At 42.0% G+C, this 27,221-nt stretch overlaps 1 pseudogene; it reads left to right on the top strand.

Annotated features, from left to right (window-relative positions):
• The first annotated feature begins 24,861 nt into the window (after positions 1-24,861).
• Positions 24,862-26,870, top strand: LOC147452872 (cytochrome P450 94C1 pseudogene; annotated as a pseudogene).
• Positions 26,871-27,221: the final 351 nt, after the last annotated feature.

Below are 27,221 nucleotides of genomic sequence, written 5' to 3'. Positions count from 1 at the left end.
AAAGAAGGTGACATGTGCAAATAATGCTTCTTATCCAATCAAAGGCGTTGGTAAGATTTTGATTACCATTTCAGATGGTTCAGATTTATGCTTGCCAGATGTCTTATATGTTCCAGGGATCAAGAAGAATTTGTTGTCTGTATCCTCTCTTGCAAAAAATGGTCTTCGGGTCATTTTTGAGGATGACAGATGTGTTGTACGAGATCGAGAGAATGGTTATTCTCTTATCACTACAGGTACGCTGGAAAATGGACTATTTGTGCTAGATCGTTATGAAAAGAAGATTCAGGTATGTATTGCAAAAACAAAGACTCAGGCCATGTAGGATGCTGAGTTGTGGCATGCTAGATTTGGGCATGTTAGTTATGGCAGTTTGATGACTTTACAACGTCATAATATGGTGCATGATTTGTTTTTATTGGAGATGCCCCCAAGACATGTATGTGAAGGTTGCGTTCTTGGAAAGATGCACAGATTTGCATTTTCGCAGGATGGTTCAGTTAGAGGGACACGAAAGTTGCATCTTGTACACAATGATGTATGTGGTCCTATGAGGACTCCATCTATAGGAAACAACCTTTATTTTGTGACCTCCATTGATGACTTTTCCAGGTTTTGTTGGGTGTATCCACTCAAAGCAAAGTCAGATGTGTTTGCAGTTTTTCAACATTATGTCGCCATGGTTGAAAATGAAACAAGTTGCAAAGTACAGACTCTTCGTACCGATCGAGGAGGTGAATACATGTCAGGTGCATTTAAGGATTTTTTGGGAAAGAAAGGCATTAAACACCAATGCACTATGCCATACACACCACAACAGAATGGTGTTGCAGAAAGGAAGAACAGGTCTTTAATGGAGACGGCTAGATGTATGCTCAAGGCTAAGAGTTTGCCTCATAAGCTATGGATGGAGGTAGTTGCTTGTGCAACACATGTTTTGAACAGGTGTCCTACTCGTGCCTTGAAGACCATTACTCCATATGAAGCTTGGTATGACAGAAAATCTTCAGTCAGTTATCTTCGTGTTTTTGGTTGTCTTGCTTATGCTCACATCCCTCAACAGTTACGTGGGAAGCTTGATGATAAGGCAATCAAATGTATATTTGTGGGGTACAGTAGTGGAAGTAAAGGTTATAGACTTTAAAATCTTGCTACAAATAAGATTTTTGAAAGTCGTGATGTAATTTTTGCAGGAACTACTGCTCAACCTATGGTTTCTTTTGATGTACCTCATATGCAGACACATGATGTATTTGAAGGTTTGCTTCCTTCTTTTGTGGAGAATCAAGAATCACAACAGGTTGATAATCTTGATCAATCTTTTGATCAGCATGTGACACCTCATGATGTAGAGGAAATTGTGCGTGAAGAGCAAGAAGTTCTCAGGGAAGAAAGAAACTTGCCTAAGTGGGTTCAAAAAACTTTGCAGGATAGCAAGTTGGATGCACCGTTGCCACGAAAAACACGTGCTGGTACTACTTTTGGCAAAGAGCAAGTAGATTTGGCTTGCTTTAGCACTCTTTGTGATGCAAATGAGCCTGATTCATTTGAACAAGCTTAAGAGTGTGCTCAGTGGAAAGATGCTATGCAACAAGAAATTGATTCTATTCATACGAATCATACATGGGATCTAGTGGACTTGCCTACAGGTAAAAAGCCTATTGGTACAAAGTGGGTTTTTAAGGTAAAAAAGAAACAAGATGGTACTGTTGACAGGTACAAAGCAAGGCTTGTAGAAAAAGGCTATGCACAACAGAAAGGCATAGATTATGATGAAACCTTTGCTCCTACTTCTCGTGCGTCCACAGTTAGATCACTAGTTGCAATTGCTGCTCATCATGGTTGGAAAGTGCATCAATTGGATATCAAAACTTCTTTTTTGAATGGTGATTTGTAGGAAGAAGTTTATGTAAGTCAACCAAGTGGTTTTGTTGTAAAAGGTCAAGAGCAAAAGGTATGTAGATTGTGTAAAGCTTTGTATCGTCTCAAACAGGCTCCAAGAGCATGGTATGAGAAGATACATACTTATTTGATTGGCCAGGGATTTCAGAATAGTCCAACAGAAAGTACTTTGTATGTCAAAAAGAGAGATGGAGTTCTCATTATGCTAACACTTTATGTGGATGATATGCTTCTTACAGGAAATAATGCAAATGAAATTGAAGCGTTTAAAGATGCTTTGAGAAAAACCTTTGAGATGTATAATCTTGGTTTGCTACATTATTACTTGGGTATTCAATTTGTGCAATCAGAGGATGGCATATACATGTTGCAGGCAAAATATTTGCATAAAATTTTGGACAAGTTTGGTATGCAAAATTGTAAACCAATATCTACACCTGTAGAAACTGGATCAAAGTTGAGCATGCATGATGCTGGAGAACCTTTTGATGTACATACTTATGCAGCAGCCGTTGGTTGCTTGATATATTTGGCAGGCAACACTCTTCCAGACATTCAATTTGGGGTTTCACAAGCAAGCAGATTTATGCATAGCCCAGGTATGCATCATTGGCAGGCTGTGAAGCGCATACTTCGTTACCTTTCAGGTACCCCTAATCTTTCCATGTTCTTTCCAAGGGGGGATATGTATGGAAAGCACAGTTCTATGCAGCTTCTTGGTTACAGCGATTCAGATTGGGCTGGTGATTTTGACACATGACATTCCACAAGTGGGAATTGTTTTTTCTTGGGAAATGCATGTATATCTTGGCTAAGCAAGAAGCAACCCACAGTGGCTACATCAACTTGTGAAGCTGAGTATAGGGCAGCTTTCACGGCAACAGTTGATTGTGTATGGATATGCAGGTTATTGGAAGATCTTTGTAAGTGTCAACATGCACCCACTACCATTTTCACTGACAGTCAGAGTGCTATGGTAGTTGCAAGGAATCCAGTATTTCATGCAAGAACAAAGCACATAGAGGTTCACTACCACTATGTCAGGGAAAGGCTACATGTAGGGGAGATCACACTAACTTACTATCCTACACAGGATAACATTGCAGATCTATTTACGAAGGCGTTATCACGAGAAAAGTTTGAAGCTTTTCGAAAAGCTTTGGGCTTACTCTCATACACATGATGATCTGCTACCTTGTATGGATTCACACTATCACTACAGGGGGGATTTGTAGACATGTAGTAGTGTTAGTGTGTATATGCGCTTCACCAGAGGCACTTTTCTCCCACTGGGTTTTTCCCCCTGGACATCCGGTGTGAAAGGACACCTTATCTCTTAGGGTTTCATATAAGCTTTGTAGCTCTGAGTTTGTATATACCCTATTATTCTAATACAGAGAGATAGACTACAGAGATCTCGTACGCAAGCTCTCTGTCTTCTCCTTCTCCATATTCTTCCTACTCTGAGTTGTTGTCTTCCTTCTGTTTCCTGTTTCATCATCTTCAATAACTTACACAGCAAAAAAAATAGAAAAACAGTGAGAAATTTGGCAAAAGGGACAGCTCCATCGCGTCCGAAACGGCCAAAAACCCCAGTCTACAATGTCAAAGTGCTCAAATCCGACCTCGGATGAGCAATTTGCGGCCAAAACAGGCTCCAAAAACCCCAAAAACACACTTGCGGCTGTTCCTTCTCTTCTCTCCACGTTTTTTCTGGTCTTCTCTCTGTTTTTTCAGTTCCCACACTTCACTTTATTACTTGCGCACCCTTGGCCTTTTAGATGACCTCAAAAGGACCCCGAACATGCCAAAAACTGACCTCGCAGTGCATAGTTGTCACCCTGCTGCATCCATACGCACACATGGCACTCGACTTTTTTCAATAATGCATCCCGCCACCACGTGAAGTGGCCCCAAAAGATGGTCCTCATGATGAAATTTTTGCATAATTATCACAAGAAAACACCCACGTTGTATCCGTACTTATTCACATGCAAATATTGACCCCATTCGCCCTCCTGACGCAACTAGATGCCATCCGACGCACCTGCTTACCTCATGTCCTTGGCCCACGGGTAGCTTCCTCGAGAAGTTTTATGTGCTACCAACTCCTCATTATTGTAGAAAAAACACACTGGTACTGGTAATAGTGAAAATCGATGCACTATGTACACCCTGTCCTACCTGCACACATGTGGGCCCCACACAACCACCTGGCTCTGGAAAATGGGCAATTCTTTATTTGATGCACCATGCATGTGTATGTACATATGCGCAATCACTTGCTCCAAAAAACTCCTGACAACGCAGTAATGGGCGTGGTAATATTCGTAGTAATGTATGGCGCCTAAAATAGGCAAGAAGGCACAGTATGCCGCGTTTTTGCTGCATAGTTTGCTCTCCTTCCTCTCCGCCATCGTTCCTCTCCAAGCTAATTGCCCTCCCCCCCCACCCTCCCTCTCTCCCTACACCTTCTCTCTCTACTCCATCTCAAGCACAACATCAACACATACACACACACACACACACACACACAAACACACATGCACGTTTTGGTCAAGGAGGAGTTCGTCGAAGGGGGTTTTCCACGTTCGTCTTTAGAAGCTCAACCTAGCCGATAACCGCGGTGCTACAAGGAAAGGTAAACACAAAACAATGCTCCTCCCCCTCTTTCCCTATTGTTTTCTACCACACACACACACCACACACACACACGCATAAACCCTAAAAAAATAAAAAAAATAGAGATATCATGACATACTCATTCATTTGGAAATGGTTGCTTTGCTCGGCTTGTTTGAATAGAATGTTAAATAGAAATGTTAAGTTTGTTAGAGAGAGAGACAGAGAGAGAGAGAGAGAGAGAGATAGATAGATAGATTTTATTATTGTCCTCGGATGTCAAATATGACCTATGGGACCAAAGTTACATGTGATGTAGTATGTGTATGGCTGATGAGTGACTCTCGATGCTCCAAAATTGTGGTGATGAGAGTCGCAATGGAGAGCCCACACTTTGGCTGGGAGAGGAAAGTGTGTAGGTCTAAGTTATGGCTGAAAATGTGAGAGAAGCAAGTTCTGATGTGATCAAAATCTGAGCACTCTAGTAGTGTGTGGTACTCAGACTCTCGAACTTGCAGCGAGCATAATGTGCACAATCGATTTGACTCTTCTCCATTGCCCCAACGCCCTATCTCGCATCGAAGGAAATGGGAGCTAAGCCGAATTGCTGCGATAGTGCGTATCGCGGACAAGGGAATAGGCTCAAGCATGTAAGTGTGAGTACGGTTTCCTCTCTCAGCGAAGAACATGGTGTTGTAGTTGGGGGCAATATAGGTGGTGTAATGTATGAAGCGTGACCCACCGGATTTCTCCCAAGCCGTAATACATTGGCGTTGTAGAAAAGCTTCATTCACTTGAGAGTCAATTGAAGCATCATGTAGCAAGTGTAATGCATCCCATCTCCCAAACCACTTCTTTATGTCTTGCATCCATCCCGTGCTCAAGATCTTGATTTTATGCGTCTTTTGAACTTTTTGCTTGCTTCCCATGCAATTTCAGGAAGTCGATGTGAGGGGTTTTGACGCATCTTTATCATGTACTCCACAACCCTTTCCATGCCCATAACCTCAATTGGAAGAGATCCCGACTCAAGAAGTAGGAGCATATATGGTGTTTGTGTCTTAACTTGGAGAAAGTTTGTAAGAAAACGCTTTTGGACATTCTCAAACTCTTTCCAAGTAGACTTTGAGATGCTCCCGCCCCACACTTCAACTCCATAAAGAAGAACCGGTGTCATCAATGCATCAAAAAGATACTTCTTGAGAACCCAACACTTGATGTTTCCCGCATTACACATGTTCTCAAATGCATAATATGCTCTCTTTCCCGCTTCCAAACGACGCATACCACATTCATGCCACTTGTGATTGGATGGAACCTCAAGGCCAAGGTACTTAAAGCTCTCAACAACTTCAAGTGTCTCGTTGTTGTACACAATGCATGGCTTCTCCTTATGGTTGGTTTTCACAAGCATAACCTTTGTTTTGGATTCATTTACAATCAGCCCACTATGCAAGCAAAAGTTCTCAAGGACAACCATAAGCTTTTGTGCATCTTCTAAAGTGTGTGCTAGAAGCACTACATCATCCGCATACAACAAAAGCATGATTACCGCATTGCAAATAGTGACCTCTTCAATGCCTTCTTCTTGCATAAAGTCAAGTACCATTTGTTCCAATTGATCGATGCATAGACCAAAGAGAGTTGGTGACAATGGACATCCTTGTTTAACCCCAATAGTGCTTACAAAATTTTTTGAAATTTCTCTTCCCATGCGCAATTGACAAATCACCTTCTCATAGATTCGAGAAACCGCAAGCATAAACTCACTTGGCAATTGGAGTTCTTCCATCCTTCTCCACAAATTGTTACGTGGAATCATATAAAAGGCTTTCTTAAAGTCCACAAAACAACAATACATTCGCTTGCCTTTCAATCGACTTTCCTCCATGAGAACACGAAGAGTGACAAGATGATCAATGGTGCTATGGCATCGACGAAAACCCGCTTGTCCCTTTGTATGCTTGTCATTCTCTTCAGCCCAATCACTCAATTTCATCTCCATTATGCACCCAAACAACTTTGCCATAAGAGACCCAATCATTATAGTCCGGTAGTTGCTTACATTCTTTATATCCCCTCCTTTATGCAAAGGCTTAACCCAATTAGTACTCCAATCATGAGGCATACCATGTTGAAGTGCAAGGTTGAACATATCACACATCCACTCATGGGTAAAATCTCCCGTCCATTTGATCATCTCCAGCTTGATACCTTGAAGATCTCCCGCTTTGCGAGTGGCCAACTTTTCAAGCCCACCGCATACATCCTCAATAGTAAAAAAAGACGGCATACATGGGAGTGAACCATAAAATGGCATTTTTTCAGTATTTGCTTGCTCATATAATTTCCTACAATGTGTGTACATATCCACTAGACTCAAGTTATCAAAATTCTCAACCCGCTTGCCTCTCAAGTTTCTTCAAAATCTTCCACATGCATGTGCCTTTTCTTGGACTTGAAATTCTTGTTGCTTTAATTCCCATCTTCTTCTCTTCTTTTGAATCAATGCCTTGTATGTATGCAAATGACTTTGATAGTTGTCTTTGTCCATAGTTGCATCAAGCTTTATCAAGGACTTTAGAGCATCTTGACATTCTTTATCAAACCACCTTTTGCGTGATCTATCTTTGTTGATACCATGGAGATGCTTTATGGCAAAGCATTCTTCCGCACAAGAACAAATAGCTTTCTTGAAAGCTTCCCATTTAGTTTCCAATGGTGCATCACATTGAAGCTTTGTCATCCATAATTTTTGCTCAACCATTTCAATGTACATTGGTGCCCGTTTGAAATCCATACATAGTGATAACTTCTCTTTCCTTTGGCTGAGATTATCATGCTTAGTTGCTTCTTCACATGAAAGGTCAATACATAAGGTGCGATGGTCGGATTCCGGGGTCCATTGACCAAACATAAAACTCTTTATGCGATACATGATGGCTTCAGAGAGTAGCATATAGTCAATCACACTATCCCCATTATGTCTCCTATATGTAAATCCATTGGTTCCACTCCACAAAGATACACCATTGGCAATGAGCATACCCGTGCTATTACACATGTGTAAAAGTAACTTTCCATAGTGATCCGGCTCTTTCTCATCCATTGAAGTACGATCATACAAGTGAACTTCCTCCAACTCCCTTGAAATGTATGGCATATCAAATTGTTGAGTATCATGTTGCAATGTTTTTGTGTGAGCATTCATATCCCCAAATACAATAACATCACCTTCACCTTTGAAATAAGCAATGTCCTCTTCCAAATCAGAAAATGGTTGATCTCTATCCATGCAAGCATAAAAGGGACAATCATGATGAGGAATGTAGCAACCGGCTACAAAAATGGGTGCTCTTTTTGGTGTCATAATTTTCAGCCATACATAACGTTTGTACTTGTCATCTTTCACAATTGATACAAAATCTTCCAATCCTTTCTTAACCATACATGCTAACCCTCCTTGTCCTCTTCATTGCTTGAGATTCTTTGACCACATCAATGAATGTACATTGTAATCCTCCAAGCCGTTAATCCTTTGTGTATCATGCTCCCAAGTTTCAACAAGAAGTACAACATCAGCTTTGCTTGTTAGTTCATCAATGCCAACCCCCGCATTCCATGGGTATCCATTACAATTCCAAAAGCATATTTTCAATTGTAACTCGGTCTCATAGGTCACGCATCCCTATTTTCTTGAGAGACTTGCCTCCTCCTTGGGTACATTTTCTTCATGAGAGATCTCCTTGTTTTTATTATTCTTTTCCTCATATGCCTTGCGACTCATATTTTGTTGCTTAATAGTGCGGTCTTCACATACAAAACATTTTGTATCCCTCAAATAGATCCAACTATTATCAAGGATAATCTTTCGCTTGGTCTCATCCGGCATGGTGCATACAATTGGCCGTTCTCCCGAGCGAGGAGCTCCTTGCTTCCCCACTCTATGTGCTCCATAGACCATAACTCCGGACATGCCAAAGTGGGTTTTGAAGAAATCTTCAATAACAATGGCAAGAGAAGGAGGTGTCTCTAACTTCTCTTCGGGAATTCCACGAATAACAATGTTCTTGGAATGTCGCTCCCGTTCCTTCAACTCCTCCACATCCACATTCTCAACATTCTTTGTTTGAACCATAGCTTGCATGAGTGAGGAATTAGAAACCACGTTGCTACCACATACATCAGCCCAAGACTTGTTTGTGCATACATTTTTCATGTCGCATACATCCCGGATCATAGTGTCAAATTTCTCCTCTTTCAATACATGGTCATGCTCTACTTTGCTCATCCGCTCCTTCAAAGCATTCAAGTCCACAAGAGAGCATTTACATTCCTTGATTCCTCTTCAAGTTGCATCAAACGTGTTGTTTGCATCTCAAGTGTCCTCTTGAGATTCTCATTCTCAACCACAAGTACCCTTAGTGTGCCATTCTCCATTGCAAGTGCTCGTAAGTCTTTGCCTTGTTTGTTTACGGTCTCTTGCAATGATACCAAGTACGCCATGATCATGGTTTTCGATGTCGTTGGTTGGGTGGTTGTGCTGCTATCTCCACACTTAGGATATTTTGGATCATTTTCCACAATGGTTGTGGACCTTGTTGAAGAAGAAGAACCCTTGCGAGTGCCGGAAGACATTGTATGTAAAATAGGAGATGAAAATCAATTTTGTTGAACCTGTTCACTTCGGAAATGCTGCTACAGAAATGCCTTCCATAACTCTGAAAATTTCTGTCTTTACATCAATGCGTAGAGGACTTTGTGCTCTTCGATTGATGCTATAGATCACCCAAATTGGAGTTTGGATGAAGAAGTTATGATCAAAAGAGTGGACTGCTGTCTACTAGGGGAGAGAGAGAGAGAGAGAGAGAGAGAGAGAGAGAGAGAGAGAGAGAGAGAAGGGATATAGATAGAGAGGGAGAGAAAGAGAAAGAGAGAGAGAGAGGGAGAGAGGGAGATAAATGGACAGGGATAGAGGGAGAGAGAGAAATAGAAAGAGAGGAAGAGAAATAGAGAGAGAGAGAGAGAGAGAGAGAGAGAGAGAGAGAGCTGAGGTGGTCCGGGGCGGGCAACAAGAGAGGCGACCTCTAAACACCCCTCAAGGCTCCCGTGCTGCTCAATTGGGGCTGGGGCAACCACAAGCACAACACAACAACAAACCCACAGCCAACAAACCCAAACAAGATAGGGGCACCACCTAGTTATGGTATGCGAACTAGGACGCAAGAGAGATTTTGGCACAACCAAGAAGATGCACCACACAACACACACAAGCAACCTCACACCGAGACACACATGAAATGGACCAGAGAGAGCTAGAGCAAAGGGAAGAGAGAGAGGAAAGGATCTTGCGTGATACCTTATTTGTGACTTGCAAATGGAGATGGTTCGTTATGATGCTATCGTAGAACTTGTACAAAACTCACTCAATGCTTAGTGATTGCTAATCATTGCCAAAACACACACACACTGTCTTAGGGTGTGGGAGACCTCTCACCACAATACCCTCTTACAATGGACACAAAACTGGCAATGAAAAACACACTGAAACACTTTCTAAAATCAAGATCAACCGATAAAAACTCAAAATACACAAGTCACCTTGAATTCACCAAACCGTATTGCACAAATGGAAGGACGAAGATTTGAACGTCGAATCACGCCTTTGATGCACCAAACCTCAATTTATTGATGATGAAGGAGCATGTACAATAGTGGTTTTGAGATTTGTGGAACTCACGCTCTCTCACTTGCAATATGTAGCTTGAAGGCTTCTCTCACACCAAGAGTGAAGCTCACAAGTGGTTGCTACACCTAAGTCTCTCCTCACGCATAGAGTGTTGGGGGGCTATGTGAGATGTTGCAGGTTGTTTTACAAGAAGGAGAGGGGTCTATTTATAGGTTGGAGACCCCTCATAAAGATTATTGGAAATCCTAATTTACAAGCTAACAAATCAGGATTATGATTTTTTTTGAATATCAAAACATTGCGGGCCTTCTTTGTCTGCTTGAGTCATGGGTGTGGGCTCAAAAGAGAGCATTATTGATGGTAGATAAGGTGAAAGTAAGTAAGGAGGGAGAGAGAGAGAGAGTTACTTTGTACATCTCTTGAGGTGAGGTGTCTTTTATGGTTAGGTCAATGCTATTTTGTGTTAGTATGTTAGTCGTTAGTAATCACTAGAAAGTTAATGTTACATTTACAATGGGTAGAGTGAGTTGATTTGATGAAGGAAGAGGGGTGAATTAAAAGAGAATCATTGAGATGGTGAAGCTTTGAAGAAGCTTGAACTCACCCTTGTGTAGATTGTGGAAAAAATGACCGCTGGTCTTCTTCTTCTTCTTCGCTTCTTTACGTCGCCGCCACGGTTGATCACCACGATGAAAAGAGGATTTGTTGATGAAAAATCCTCAATTTGCAGAAGTTATCATGGTTAAGATGCTGAATTTTAGATATTTTTAGGAGAGGTAAATGAAATTGTAACATAGAAGCAATAGAGAGAGACATGGAGAGGGTGTATGTATGTAGAGGTTCATAAAAGAACTATAGGGATGAGAGAGAAGGGCAATGGTGAAGAGGCTGGGAGAAGCCATGGAAATTGCAGGTTTGAGTGAGGGAAGGAGAGGGAGGGATGTGTAAGAGTGAGTAGGTGTGTGGAAGGGTGAGAGAAGACTAAGGGCTACTTGTGAGAAAAGTGAGCAGACTGGGGTCCACTCAAAAAATCATAGCTCACCGCTGGTAGCTCCAAAAATCATGAAAACATTTGAGGTGATTATTTAGAGCGTGGGCTACATTTTCTCTTTTGACCACCGCTCCAAATTCGGAGTGGAGATAGGTGCCAAAATTCTCACCAAAAAGCCTGTTTTATATGCCTGCAAAAGTCTTTTAGTGGCCCCCTCCTTTGTTGAATTTGTACAATGCATCCAAGAGTGAGCCCCTCCTTTGTCATATTATAATACAAAGCATCCAAGTTGCCTTTGACCCATGCATGGAGGAGGATTATTGGTGAAATAAGAAATATATACATGGCGGGACTAGTGTATGGACTATTCATGGACTTTAGCTCAATGAGCACATGGTGTTAGAATAATGAGTAAAAATAATAATAAAAATATGGAGGAGTTATGGATATGGAAAGATATTGGAATCATATGATATGGTCCCTCCTTGAATTATTTTGGGTGAAAGAGGAAAAGGTATGCAAGTAAATAAGATAATAAAAGTAACCAATGAGTAGAAATCAATTTTTTGTTTTCATGAGGGTGAGGGTGAAAATGTGGGAGTGATTTGTATAAAGGAAAAATATGAGGTTAGAGTATGTACATATTGGCAAAAAATATAATTATGGTGTAAGAGGATGAAAGAAGGTGTACATAGGTTTAATAAAACACACACCTAAGTAGAAATATTTAAATAAAATACCAAAATAATTATAAAAAATCCCTATATTTAGGCCATATATACAATGAAATATTTACATACAAAGAGGCCATAATATACTTTTATTTTTTATTTTTTTTTGGCTCACCTAGCCCAGTGACTAGCTAGCTGAGGGTTTTTAAGAAGATATGGGAAAAGCCCCCTAACTCACACACGCCTATGTACAGTGAAATGGTAGGGATAGCCATAGCGTTTGGGTGAATTTGGTAGGGTGGAGTAACTTAGTATGGAAATCATGGAGAGCCGAAATATGGCTATCAATAGCCCTCCCCCAAGGATGATGGTATATTCATGTACCATCATAGAGCATCTTTTCCAAAGAGAGTGCTTCAGAGTCCTTGACGAGATCTTCATTGTTTGGCCCCTCAGAATTTTGGTTGGAGTTACACTCATGCTTTATGTAACAATACTTACATGAGACAGCGGCCTTTGGACAGATCTTTGGTAGATCCTTTGGTAGAAGGCGACTCAAATAGGGCTTCAAGCGATACCCGTTTACCTTCCTGGAGTGCTCTTTACCATTCAAGTCCATAAGCTGATAGTAACTAGAATTGAAAGCCTTCTTGACTATGTATGGCCCTTGCCATCTAGTTTCAAACTTGGCATCAAAACGATTGTCAAGTCGATTTTCATACCTTAGCACAAGCTCTCCTTCCTTGATGCCTTTGTCCTTCAGTTTCTTGTCGAGCGTTTCTTTCGCTTGTGTGGATTTCCTCTTGTAGCACTCGTATGCTGCTTCTCTTTTCCACTCAAGCTCCACTAACGTAAGAAGTCGATCCATCCATACCTCTTGATCATCTTGTGCTCCTTTGCCATGAAGTCGCATTGTTGGAATGTTGAGCTCGATAGGCTGCAAAGCCTCTTGACCATAGACCAAGTGAAATGGTGTGAACTCCGTGGCTTCCCTATATGTGGTTCGATATGCCCACAAGGCACCATCCAAGAAGTCATCCCATAATTTTGTCTTGTTTTGCACCATCTTTCTAATGATTCCTGCAATGACACCATTAGCCCTCTCTACCAAACCATTTGATTGAGGATAGTAGGGTGTGCTATGCCGATGTAGAATGTGAAGCTCATTACAAACTTCTGTGAGCAAGCCCTTCCGAAATCGTGGACCATTATCAGAAACGATCTCCAAAGGTGTACCAAATCTGCAACAAATGTGAGTGTACACAAACTTGCTAACTGTCCTCTCATTAACTCTTGCCACACTTTGAGCTTCCACCCAGAGCTTCCACCCACCTAGTCATATAGTCTACAGCCACTAGAATGTAGAGTTTACCATTTTTTGTCCTAGGCAGAGGACCCATAGCATCAATGCCCCACTTTTCAAAGGGTCCATTTGCAAGAACTATTTGCCTCGGGCCATGCACCAACCTTCTATTTCCATTTATCTAACAATTGTGACAGCTTTTACACCAATGTTGAACGTCCACATGCAAGCTTGGCCAAACATAGCCCGCAAGCAAAATCTTCTTCACAGTTGATTCTTGGGCAAAATGACCACCACATGCCTCTTCATGCAAACCTTTTAGAATGGCTGGAATTTCCTCGATAGTTGGTACTCTTCTGCACACTTGATCCTTCCCTTTTTGATAGAGGGAGCCTTCTAGGAAGAGATAGAAACTTGCCTTCTTCATGAGTCTCCTCTTCTGAGCCTTTGTGAAGTCTTGTGGAAACTCACCCTCCAAAATGTAGCCAATAATGGGAGCCAATGACTCCAATCCCTGGTATCTCGGTTTCTTGACAGCTGCTGCCACCATGATGACCTGCACTTCTCTCTCAACACATGTAACTGCTTGTTGTGCAAGTAAATCGGCATCTTCATTTTGTTTCCTCGGAATATGATATAGTTGCACTTCTTCAAACTGATTAAACATCTTACGAATGGCATGAACTTTTGTTCTTAAGCTTTCATTCTTGCATGCCCAAATGCCTAAAATCTGTTCAACAATGAGAAGTGCATCTCCCTTTACCATGAGTCGTTTTATCCCTTGGCCAACGCACATCTTCAAACCATGAAGTAGTGTGTCGTATTCTGCTTCATTGTTGCTAGTTGAACCTGGTAGATTGACCTTCTCTTTCATGACCACCTCTCCACTTGGGTTCAGCAACACTAGCCCTCCCCCTGCTTTCCCTGTGGCTCGTCGAAAAGCTCCATCAAAGAACAAGGTAAAAGCATTGGGAATAATTTTTGGTGGTGGCAATGGTAGGGTCTTTACTTGAGGCACCTTAATTTCCTTCTCATGTACCCTATAAGTGAGAATCCCTGCCAATTGTGCACGCACACTATCTTCCACCTTGAAAGAGTATTGGAACTCTTGCAACTCCATAATCCACTTTGAGATCCTAGTACTAAGATTCATTTGAGATGACACCCAAGGGAACAAATTTTCTGCAGTGAGAATTACAAAAGGTTTTGGTAGCAGGTAGGATCTAAACTTTCTCACCGCAAACATGAGAGAAAGCATCATGAGTTCTGCTTCTGTGTAGTCTCTCTCCAAAGCATTCATGACCCTACTAGCAAAGTAGATGGGTCGCATCCTTGTACTATGGGGATCTTGTTGTAGCAACACAGCACCAATTGTTTCCCTTCCAACACTAGAGCTAACAAAGAATGTGTACTCCCAACAAGGAGGCATGAGTGTTGGTAGCTCTGACAAAATGACTTTAATGTTACAAAAATACTCTTCAAGCTCATCAGACCATGCAAATTCTACTTGTTGTGTCAACTTTTGCAAAGGATGAAGCAACTCTGAGGCTAAGTGAATGAAGCGTGACATATACTTCACCTTCTGAATGAAAGAGATAACCTCCTTAAGACTCTTCGGTGATGGGAGCTCAATAAGAGCCTTTGCTTTTGAAGGATCCACCTCAATGCCTTTATAGGAAACCTTGTGACCGAGCAAGATCACTTCATCCTCGCCTATGTGGCACTTGTCGGGGTTGAGTTGACCTCCCATGTCGTAGAGCTTCTTTAAACCTTCTTCTACCCTTTGTAGATGCAATGATTTTGAGCTATAAATGCAGAAATCATCAATGAACACCCTAATTGACTTTCCAAAGAATGCTTGAAACACCATGTTCATGAAACGTTGGAATGTTGCAGGAGCATTTGTCAGACCAAATGGCATGACTCTAAAAGCATAACAACCCCAAGGAGTGATAAAGGTTGTTTTCAATTGATCTTTCAATGCGATACCTATTTGAAGGTAGCGTGAGTAGCCATCACACACAGTGTACTTCTCATGACCAGCTACCTCATTTAGTATCTCATCTTGAAATGGGAGGGGAAAGTGATCTCTTTTTGTTGCCTCATTGAGTGGACGGTAATCCACACACACCCTCCACTTTCCGTTTTTCTTAGGAGTGACAACAACGGGAGAGACCCACTCTGAATTCTCCACTGGATAAATGAAACCTGCTGCTAGAAGCTTTCTTACCTCCTTGAGTAAAGCCTGCTCCTTGATGACTCCTAGCCTTCGTAGCTTCTGAGCCTTAGGTGTGGCCTCTGGCTTCAACTCAATTTTGTGTTGAACAGCAACTACTCCACGCACATCGGTGTAGTCTTTAGCAAAAAGTCTAGGAAATTTCCTTAGCACACATTTGAACTCCTCTCTTTCATCCTTTGTAAGTGTTGTAGATAGCATACCTTCTAGCATTCTTTCATCTTCCACTTTTTGGTTCTCTTGGGAACCTACCTCCTCCAAACCTTGACAAGAGGTCTCTTGGTTGCTTGGCTAAAACCTTACCCCCATGACTTCGATGGAAGACTCCTCTTCAGTAATGCTGCCGCTACTTTCTTCTTCTGAAGTGTTATCGGTCCAACCTTCTTCCGTCTCACTTTGAGATGATTCTTCATGGAGCTCCTCTTGGCGTTGCTCCTTCATGTCAAAGACAACCTTCTTATGATTGTCATTCCTGCAAATTAGCTTTCCACTCTCCCAATCCTGCAATGCTCGCATTTTCATTAGCCATGGTCTCCCTAGGATAAATGGGTAACCATTTCCTTTGGTAGACATGACATAGAAATCCACTGCCTTCTTAATGCCAAAGGCCTCCACAAAAACATTTTTACAAATGCCTACGCACCTAGCCTTGCTATTGTTTGCCATCTTGACTTTGATTTCAGGTGTCTCATGGATATGCATGCCTAGTCTTTGCATGAGCCCTTCTGTCATGATGCAAATTTGTGCACCCCCATCCACTAGACCTTTCCTAACCAATCTTCCTTTTATGTAACAATCTAGCACAGGTGTAATATCCTCGTTCATTTCAGCATATGCAATTTTTATAACAGGAAAACTCTCTTTTACTTTTCTCCTAGTGCTAACTGCCTTTGTTAAATCCCTCCTAACTTGTGGGCATAATGCAAGAAACTGAGGCCATGAGATATCAGGACCCTTACCTCGCATGTCTTCCAACAGGTTGTATGGAGCTATACCATGTCCAAGAGGGAAGTCTTGGAGATTGATACGACGTCGAGTCCTCTTAGCTTCCTTGGTCTCCTTTGCCTTCTTGCCTTGTCCATGGTCACTCTGTGATGGGACACCCTCTTTCTCTTTACCTTTTCCTCGGCCACGCTTAATGCCATTTGCTTCCATGTCAACCTCATTTGAGTTTGTCACCTCTACCACATGCACGTTTGGGTCTGGCAAAGGTGGAACTGCTTCCACTCCTTGTGGAGGTGGTCTTGCTTCATTTGGCCTTTGTATAAGCCGTGGTTGCTGACTACTTCCTTCACTTGCATTCATCACTGGGTAATTCAAGTTAGGTCTCCCTGGCTCCCCACGGGGCCAAGGACAATTATACATCCCATGTCCAGACTCACCGCAATTCCAGCATTGCAAGACTCTCCTAGGTCGTGGGTCTCGCTCTTCAGACTTCTTTGCTTGTCCCTTTGGACCTACAGCTTGTGCAAGGTGAATTGACAAGCTGCTTAAAGATTCATTTAACTTCTCAATCACTTCCGCCGTTACCTCAGGAAGCTCCTTACATGTTGATGCTTGTGACTTACCTTTGGGTCAAGGACCTTCTATTGGAACCTCCCCCCTTAAGCACTTGAGTTTCCTATATTTCTCAACAGTCCTAGTTTCAGCTGCATCAAAGGTAGCAGGTACAGCTGCCTCAACTTTTACCTTAAGGTCAGGAAAGAGTCCGGCTATGAACCTCTCCTTCTTTAGGAATTCTGCACCATCACCAGGGTTAGCAACATTTCTCACCCATACAGCCCAAAGACGTAGAAACTCTTGCTTGTACAAGTAGTAGTCATCTAAGTCTTTTTGCTTATGAGAAACAATGTCTTGCCATAGCTTTTGAGTGTTTTGGGGATCAAAGAAGTATCTCTTGAAATGATTGACAACTTCCATGTAATTTTCTAACTTCCTCAGGCAAAGAGTCAAACCAAGTGCTAGCATATTTCCTAAGGACTACCTCAAACATTTCTACACGTTCTTGATCAGTTACTATCCTCTTGATACGACAAGACATCTTGAAATTTGCCAAAAATAATTTTGCATCCTCTCCAGGCTCTCCAAAGAAAAGAGGATATCCAGACATTTGGCGTTGGTTCTCCATTGAATTGATTTCAAAGTGACGCGTTTTTGTTTTTTCTTTCTTTAAAAGATCTACACAATAATATTCTCTAAATTGCAATCTATTCTACAACAAAATAAAAATATTCACATCAAATGACTATGATAATCAATGAGAGGTAGGATGACAGGGTTTGGTGACGCGAGAATCTCTCCTACTCTTTGGGCACCAAACATGAACACCATACGTTGTTGAAAATGGATTTTTCTACTAATTGCAATGTTTATTCTAATGTGTGGAGTGAAATGAAAGGGGAAAACCTCTATTCTTGGGCCATTATCCATTGTCTATGCATGACCTTATGCTTAAAACAAAACAAAAATATACACGTCCAAACTAAGGTCGTACCTAATGAGAGGCAAAATAAAAGGATTTACTGATGCGTTTATCTCTGCCAACCTAAGAGGACCTAAAATTCCACGAATTACACGTTGAAATTGCAACTTAGTACTAGCAATTATGTGTACCTTTTGCCTTGCAATGGGAATGAAGGGATCATAAAAATTCTCGTGATTCATGCAAGCTACTTGATTATGCTAAAGGTTGAGCCTACACAAAACATACACAAGTCGTTCCTCAGTGGGGGCACCAAAATTGAGGTGGTCCGGGGCGGGCAACAAGAGAGGCGACCTCTAAACACCCCTCAAGGCTCCCGTGCTGCTCAATTGGGGCTGGGGCAACCACAAGCACAACACAACAACAAACCCATAGCCAACAAACCCAAACAAGATAGGGGCACCACCTAGTTATGGTATGCGAACTAGGACGCAAGAGAGATTTTGGCACAACCAAGAAGATGCACCACACAACACACACAAGCAACCTCACACCGAGACACACATGAAATGGACCAGAGAGAGCTAGAGCAAAGGGAAGAGAGAGAGGAAAGGATCTTGCGTGATACCTTATTTGTGACTTGCAAATGGAGATGTTTCGTTATGATGCTATCGTAGAACTTGTACAAAACTCACTCAATGCTTAGTGATTGCTAATCATTGCCAAAACACACACACACTGTCTTAGGGTGTGGGAGACCTCTCACCACAATACCCTCTTACAATGGACACAAAATTGGCAATGAAAAACACACTGAAACACTTTCTAAAATCAAGATCAACCGATAAAAACTCAAAATACACAAGTCACCTTGAATTCACCAAACCGTATTGCACAAATGGAAGGACGAAGATTTGAACGTCGAATCACGCCTTTGATGCACCAAACCTCAATTTATTGATGATGAAGGAGCATGTACAATAGTGGTTTTGAGATTTGTGGAACTCACGCTCTCTCACTTGCAATGTGTAGCTTGAAGGCTTCTCTCACACCAAGAGTGAAGCTCACAAGTGGTTGCTACACCTAAGTCTCTCCTCACGCATAGAGTGTTGGGGGGCTATGTGAGATGTTGGAGGTTATTTTACAAGAAGGAGAGGGGTCTATTTATAGGTTGGAGACCCCTCATAAAGATTATTGGAAATCCTAATTTACAAGCTAACAAATTAGGATTATGATTTTTTTTTAATATCAAAACATTGCGGGCCTTCTTTGTCTGCTTGAGTCATGGGTGTGGGCTCAAAAGAGAGCATTATTGATGGTAGATAAGGTGAAAGTAAGTAAGGAGGGAGAGAGAGAGAGAGAGAGAGAGAGAGAGAGAGAGAGTTACTTTGTACATGTCTTGAGGTGAGGTGTCTTTTATGGTTAGGTGAATGCTATTTTGTGTTAGTATGTTAGTCGTTAGTAATCACTAGAAAGTTAATGTTACATTTACAATGGGTAGAGTGAGTTGATTTGATGAAGGAAGAGGGGTGAATTAAAAGAGAATCATTGAGATGGTGAAGCTTTGAAGAAGCTTGAACTCACCCTTGTGTAGATTGTGGAAAAAATGACCGCTGGTCTTCTTCGCTTCTTTACGCCGCCGCCACGGTTGATCACCACGATGAAAAGAGGATTTGTTGATGAAAAATCCTCAATTTGCAGAAGTTATCATGGTTAAGATGCTGAATTTTAGATATTTTTAGGAGAGGTAAATGAAATTGTAACATAGAAGCAATAGAGAGAGACATGGAGAGGGTGTATGTATGTAGAGGTTCATAAAAGAACTATAGGGATGAGAGAGAAGGGTAATGGTGAATAGGCTGGGAGAAGCCATGGAAATTGCAGGTTTGAGTGAGGGAAGGAGAGGGAGGGATGTGTAAGAGTGAGTAGGTGTGTGGAAGGGTGAGAGAAGACTAAGGGCTACTTGTGAGAAAAGTGGGCAGACTGGGGTCCACTCAAAAAATCATAGCTCACCGCTGGTAGCTCCAAAAATCATGAAAACATTTGAGGTGATTATTCAGAGCGTGGGCTACATTTTCTCTTTTGACCACCGCTCCAAATTCGGAGTGGAGATAGGTGCCAAAATTCTCACCAAAAAGCCTGTTTTATATGCCTGCAAAAGTCTTTTAGTGGCCCCCTCCTTTGTTGAATTTGTACAATGCATCCAAGAGTGAGCCCCTCCTTTGTCATATTATAATACAAAGCATCCAAGTTGCCCTTGACCCATGCATGGAGGAGGATTATTTGTGAAATAAGAAATATGTACATGGTGGGACTAGTGTATGGACTATTCATGGACTTTAGCTCAATGAGCACATGGTGTTAGAATAATGAGTAAAAATAATAATAAAAATATGGAGGAGTTATGGATATGGAAAGATATTGGAATCATATGATATGGTCCCTCCTTGAATTATTTTGGGTGAAAGAGGAAAAGGTATGCAAGTAAATAATATAATAAAAGTAACCAATGAGTAGAAATCAATTTTTTGTTTTCACGAGGGTGAGGGTGAAAATGTGGAGTGATTTGTGTAAAGGAAAAATATGAGGTTAGAGTATGTACATATTGGCAAAAAATATAATTATGGTGTAAGAGGATGAAAGAAGGTGTACATAGGTTTAATAAAACACACACCTAAGTAGAAATATTTAAATAAAATACCAAAATAATTATAAAAAATCCCTATATTTAGGCCATATATACAATGAAATATTTACATACAAAGAGGCCATAATATACTTTTATTTTTTTATTTTTTTTTGGCTCACCTAGCCCAGTGACTAGCTAGCTGAGGGTTTTTAAGAAGATATGGGAAAAGCCCCCTAACTCACACACGCCTATGTACAGTGAAATGGTAGGGATAGCCATAGCGTTTGGGTGAATTTGGTAGGGTGGAGTAACTTAGTATGGCAATTATGGAGATCCGAAATACGGCTATCACCGCAATGTACCTTTGGTTTTACCACGGTTGAAATTGTGATTATATATAAAGAGGCACACTTGACCTTTGGCACTACTAGCCTCTACTTAGGTCTACTAATATGTATATGTATCTACATGTGTGTGCTAATATACTTGTGTACGTATTTATAGATGAGTGAGTAGGGGGAAAAGCTTAATCTTATATTGCTCTTTGTAATGTAGATGTCGGACGAGAGACCAACTTGTGGGCCGGGAGCATCCAGATGGCTCTTCTTTTGGTTCGTTCACATCCCAGGTGGGCTCTCACCCGGGGTGGACATCGCCTTCAGTGGACCCAAGTCTTGAGTCGATGAGAACAAGCAAAGAAATAAAGAATGTTTCTGGCTAGTTAACCCTAAACCATAAGTATCATAGGTTTATGTTTGTTATTTGCAGGCATAGCCATCCTACAGCTACTCTTCTCAGGTTCCTCCACCAGTTGTAGATCCATACCTACATCGGGCTCTCTCTTTACGAGACCAGTACATCCGAGAGACAGAGAATTTGTTTGAACTTTGGTCACTACACTCCGCAATAGCTTATGACCTACGATATTTCTGTGTAGACTACACCATGGGGGAGTCAGGAAGGGACTCCTTACTTACAAAGCCTCGCACCGATGACACCTCAGTCTACAGCCCCTTCTTATCATCCTACTCCCCTTCCATCGTAGGGTCCTACTTCCCTTACATCGCAGGGTCCCACTCCCATCGCATCACAGGGTCCTACGCCCCTCCATTCCACTCCTGCTCCGTCAGAACACCGTCGATGAACTTCCTCTAACAGCATGCGTTGACGCTCGTCTCAAGGCAGTGAGCACCGTGAGAGACAAAGCGGCGGCGGATCTTGTGGTTTCGCTTTTTTTGGTAGTGGTGGGAGAACGAAGTCCCCACTTTCAGAGCGTGCCGGGTGAAAGCATGGAATGTTGGCTCAAAGAGCTGTGTCCATGGACACCTACTATCAAAAACTTTGGTCTACAATTAGACATGAATTCACATAAAATTTCTATCATGATATATGTCAATGGATAGCTCTTAAAGAATAAAATGTAGAAGTGCAATCACTTATAAATTTTATTTAGTTTGTATTCTTTTTTTCACAAGATTGTTTTTGTGATATGCTATCTGATAGCTTAAATATCATTCCACCTATTCATGCTTTCACCCTACCGCCCCTGACGCAGAGGACGAGGATATTGATGCACCCGTGCCAGACACGCATGGACGCTACTATAGGGTTAAATATGGAGGGGAGGTGGACTTCGGTACAGCAGAGGGTAGGGCATTTCGATGCCATCTATAAATTCTTATACATCCAACGTATAAGAACTGTTTTATAAAGTTTAGAGACCGACTGTCTGATCATGTACAATACATTGAGGACGATCTGTTAGCTAGATTTCCAAATGCCGCCGATCAACGTTTTTCACAACAGTGGTTGGAGGGCTACATAAAGATATTTATGAAAAAAAAGCAGTCCAATGTGCGGCGCGCAACAGCCAACCAAGTTAGCGATCCAGACAGGAGCTACCGCGGTGGCAACATGGCAGATACGGAGTGGGGATGGGCAATTCAATAAAAGAGCGATCAAGCTACGAACGGGCTCATCATACATACAACAACGTGAGGCTCGCGCAAAAAAAACTCCCACGCACTATGGCTCAGGAGGCAAGGGAGCTTGGAAGGACAAATATGTAAAATTGATTAATTATAACGTCGATCGGTGATTATAAAGATTGTAGTTGAAGATTTGGTATTGTTATTGCTAACTTAGGAATATATCACTCTCTCGACCAACCGGAGAGATGGTCAAGTATCGAGAGCGACATACAGAATTTGATACTTTTAGCGATGGTTGTTCAAAAACAATCACATCTCTCGCGAGCAATTCGACGCGGCGGTTGGATCATTACAAGCAGTAAGTTTAAACAAGTAATTTTGTATCAATTGTTTTGAGCCGTTGATAACTGTTTAATTTGGTTTGGGTTTATGTAGAGTCAAAGTGATCAAACGTATGTGCCTCTGAACGACGACGGGATATCCAAACTTTCGTAAAGTCCCAATGTGGCACAATGTATATACAACTATTTACTTTTTATTGTGACTTTTTAAATAGTTGATCTTCTGCATATTAAATTGTCAAGGTAAAGTAAATTCAAATTCAATTCTTTGGTATTTTTTATACTCTTCCAAAAAACAATTGATGTTTCATTGTTTTATGCAGGTCAAAAATATGTAGCGGCAATAAGCGCAGTAATAGATGCAACAACTATCGCGGTAATAGAAGCGGGTATATTGCCGCGACTATTACCGTGCCTATTTGCTGAGAAACCACTACCGCGCCCATAGCCACAGTTATTGCTGCTCCCGCAAATTATTCTCTCTCCTTTTTTCTTTGTTTTTCTGCGGAAATGCTAGTGGTTAGGCAACTCGATCCTCTTATAGTGTAGCAAGTATATATTGGCAAATCTTGGCAAAAAGCATCGAGAAGCAGTAAAGGGTATTATGAGGTACCTCAAGGGCACAAAGGATTTGTGCATTTGCTTTGGCAAGCAGAAGGCATCTGTGGAGGGTTTTACAGATGCAAATTGTGATGGTCATGCGGACTGTACAAAGTTTACTTCAGGATATATTTTCACATTCACAAGGGGAGTAGTCTCTTGGATATCTAGGCTACAAAAGTGTATTGCATTGTCTACAAACAGAGGTAGAGTATGATGTTGCTACTAGGTATGCAAGGAGGCTTTATGGTTTTCACACTTGGTGGGAGAGCTTGGCATTTCAGAGATTTTGATTCTCCATTGTGACAGTCAAAGTGTAATCATGCTAGCCCAAAATCCTGTCTTTCATGCAAAGATGAAGTATATACAGTTGAAGTATCACTTTATTCGGGATGTACTTGACAACAAGAGCATTGATCTCATCAAGGTATATCCAGATAATAATCCTGTAGACTTTCTCACGAAGGGTCTTCCAGCTGAGAGGTTTGCTCATTGTCGAACAGATGATGGGGCTTAGACACATATAGGTGTTTTCAGCTTTATACATAGTTGATTCTTTCCTCCATCTCAGGTACGTTTCCTTTAGGTGAGAGGTTGTTGGGATAAAGGGATGCGTGCCTGTCTACACCCTTATAGGTCGGTTGTATACTCGCACCCTTATCGGGTGGTTGTATAATCCTACACTATATCTATCAGAAAAAATCTAAAGAGGTACAATATTTTCGTACTCACAAATGCTTTGTCGAAGCTATCGTCTCTATCTCTAACTTTTGCTCATCTTCTTTGCGTGCTTCTCCATCACTTTACTGTTGCGTCTGATTCTACAGTATAAACAAACTAATGTGTTTGAATTCTGCAGATTGCTGAGCTTGAATCTGAAGATTGAAGAAACTGTTGAGTCTGAATCTATAGTTCGAGCTTCACTGAATCCTTACAAAGTTCTAATCAAAAAATTTGATTTTCCATTAATCTACTTTGCATCGTATGTCTCTCTGCTCTATCCTATTGTGTTCTGCATTTCTTACATTCTACACGTGGATTTTACACATTGAGCTACTCTCTCCCTCTTCTTTCTCTTTCTTCTAAAAGGAACTCCCAATAAGTTCCAATATTTCCAAATGTCTCCAATGTAACCAAACCAAGTACATTGGGTAGGCCTCTAAACTTATGCTAAAGTCAAATGGAACCCAGAAAAGGTACCACGGAAGAAAAACAATTTGAGCTCAAATCAGCTTCAATGAAATTGTGCTCACTTGTTGTATGGGGTGCGCGTCGTTCCTGCGATGGCCCTCTAGAGGGTCCTCCACATTGGCATGGCTACGAGAGAGCACTCGAAGCAATACCGCCCATTACTTATACGCTTGATCTCTCTCATAAGACTGACTGGGTTGAAATGGAAGTCACACATGGAAGTGTAGAGTGCTGAAGGCATGTTTTTGCACGTCAAAAACTAAGCTCTGTGTCTTTCCAAAGGGAAGAAGACAAACATGCGAAGGATATCTTGTTGTTGCTTTGTATTTACGATAACATCAACAACAGAGATCAGGGCCAGCGCATGCATATTAATAACACCTAGCAAGAAGAGCCGGCCGCAAGCTGATCAACGGAAGCTTCTGCGCGTGGGTTTTACACATTGGGCAGGTGTGTGAGCGACTCTCTGCAAATGCGATCATGTTTAAAATGCAAACTCATGCGTTGATTCTATGGATCCCGTACTGTGGGTGTGTCTTGGCGACTCTGCTCTTCCTCTACCTCCTGTGGAAGCATCACCCCAGCTATGGCGCCAACCCCTCCGGACCTTCTTTCCCCCTCCTCGGCTGCCTCCCCTTCATTCTGCTCAACAAGCACCAGTTTTATGAGTGGGTCTGCAGCCTCTTCGACCGCTCCCCCTCCCTCACTGTGCGTGTGAATGCCGGTCACCTCATCCGCGTCTCCACCGCCGATCCGCAGGTTCTCCACCATATCCTCAAATCCCACTTCTCCTCCTACCCCAAAGGCCCCAGCTTCTACCCCTTCTTCGATGACCTCCTTGGCAAGGGTATTTTCAACTGCGATGGCGCCCTTTGGCGCTTCCAACGTAAGGTTGCCAGCCATATCTTCACCTCCAACTCTCTCAGAGATTTCGTGGTCGCCATCGCTGATGCAGAGATTTCCGGCCGCTTGATCCCAGTATTGGGTTGTGCCCACCAGCTTGGAGACCCTAAGAATGCTTGCATTGATCTCCAAGCCCTTCTCCTGCACTATACATTTGATACCATATGTCAGCTAACATTTGCATCTGATCCTGCTTGCTTGGACATCTCAAAAATAAAGAATAGAAATGCATTAAATGCAGGCGTTGCAGCATCGACTCCGGCTGCACATGTTGGAGGCCATGATACCTCCCTGCCCACATCATATGCAAGGGTTCCTGATCATCTCATCCAAGACTTCGTCCAAGGCTTTCAAGCTGCCGTCCGAATTTCGGCAGAGAGGTTTCTGATACCAGAATTTGTATGGAAAATGAAGAGGCTTCTGAAGATTGGAAGTGAGAAGAAGCTTATTGATGCCATGGAAAAAGTGCACAAGTTCACAAGCTTTGTCATAGAGCAGGGGAAGAGGGAATTGTCAAGTGGGAACAACCGCAAAGACCTTCTGGCAAGGTTCATGCGGTTGGCAAACGATAAAGCAGAGAGCCGCCAGCTGGATGACATCGTCGTCGTCGATGATACAGAATATGGAGAGAGCAAGCAGGAAGGGATGGCAATTTCTGAGTCTTTACTTAAGGATATCTTGCTGAGCTTTATCATGGCCGGTCGTGATACGATTGCGTCGGGCGTCACATTCGCGATGTGGCTGATATGCGTGCATCCGAGAGTGGAGAGGGAAGTCCTGAAGGAAATCCGGAAAATTTTGGAAGAGCGTGATGCAGCTGGGGAATGCAATAGCGTAAAGGCAGCCACCTTCACATATGAGGAAGTGAGAAGGATGAATTATATGCAGGCTGTGTTGTCGGAGTCAATGAGGCTGTATCCGCCGCTGCCGGGCAATTGCAAGTATGCGGCGAGGGACGACGTGTTGCCGGGCGGGACGGCAGTGAAGAAGGGGGATCAGGTGGCATACAGTGTGATTGCAATGGGGAGGGCAGCAAGGCTATGGGGGGAGGATTGTATGGCGTTTAGGCCAGAGAGATGGTTGGACGAGAGAGGGGAGTATGTGGCAGCAAGTCCCTTCAAGTACCCTGTCTTCCAAGCTGGCCCCAGGATTTGCCTGGGAAAGGATTTCTCTTTCGTGCACATGAAGCTCGTTGTGGCTTCTCTTCTTCGCCATTTTGAGTTCGCCGTGCCACCCGAATTCAAGCCCAAGCTCACGTATGGTGTCAACATGCTCATGGCCAATGGCCTGCCCGTCACTCTCAAAAAGAGATCAAAGCTACCTATGTAATATCCTCCTGCTCCATGGTTCTTCCTCCTCTTAGATATTATTCTTGTTTGACAATGCCCTCACACACCTACAAAAACATACATCCACACATCAATAAGTTCAACAACATCTCCGAGCCCAGTATAGTGATTAAAAAAATTCATTTTTTAACATGTTTAAATGAATAAAATCATCTCCTATTTTAAGATCTTGTTTCAAAATGGGAATTTAAAAATTTCCTTTGTTAATGTTTCTCTGTTAATTTTTTTAAAATCTTTGCATTCACATTAAGCAAAATTTGGACTTACAAAAAGGTTCTTTAAGGAGTTTGATTTTATCTCTCTACCTAAACAAACGTATGGATAAATTTTTGTAAATAAACTCCAAAGTTGGCGGAGGTTTGATAGTTAGAATGTCCTCTTCAAGTTTTATCTCATCTATTGATATATAGCACGCCATGAGATTCTTCATATTTTAGAATT

The sequence above is a fragment of the Adiantum capillus-veneris genome, chromosome 8, assembly GCF_014529385.1.
Source record: "Adiantum capillus-veneris isolate H3 chromosome 8, ASM1452938v2, whole genome shotgun sequence".
NCBI lineage: Eukaryota > Viridiplantae > Streptophyta > Polypodiopsida > Polypodiales > Pteridaceae > Adiantum > Adiantum capillus-veneris.
Note: the sequence above shows the minus strand (reverse complement) of the source record. Positions and strands in the feature narration are given on the sequence as shown.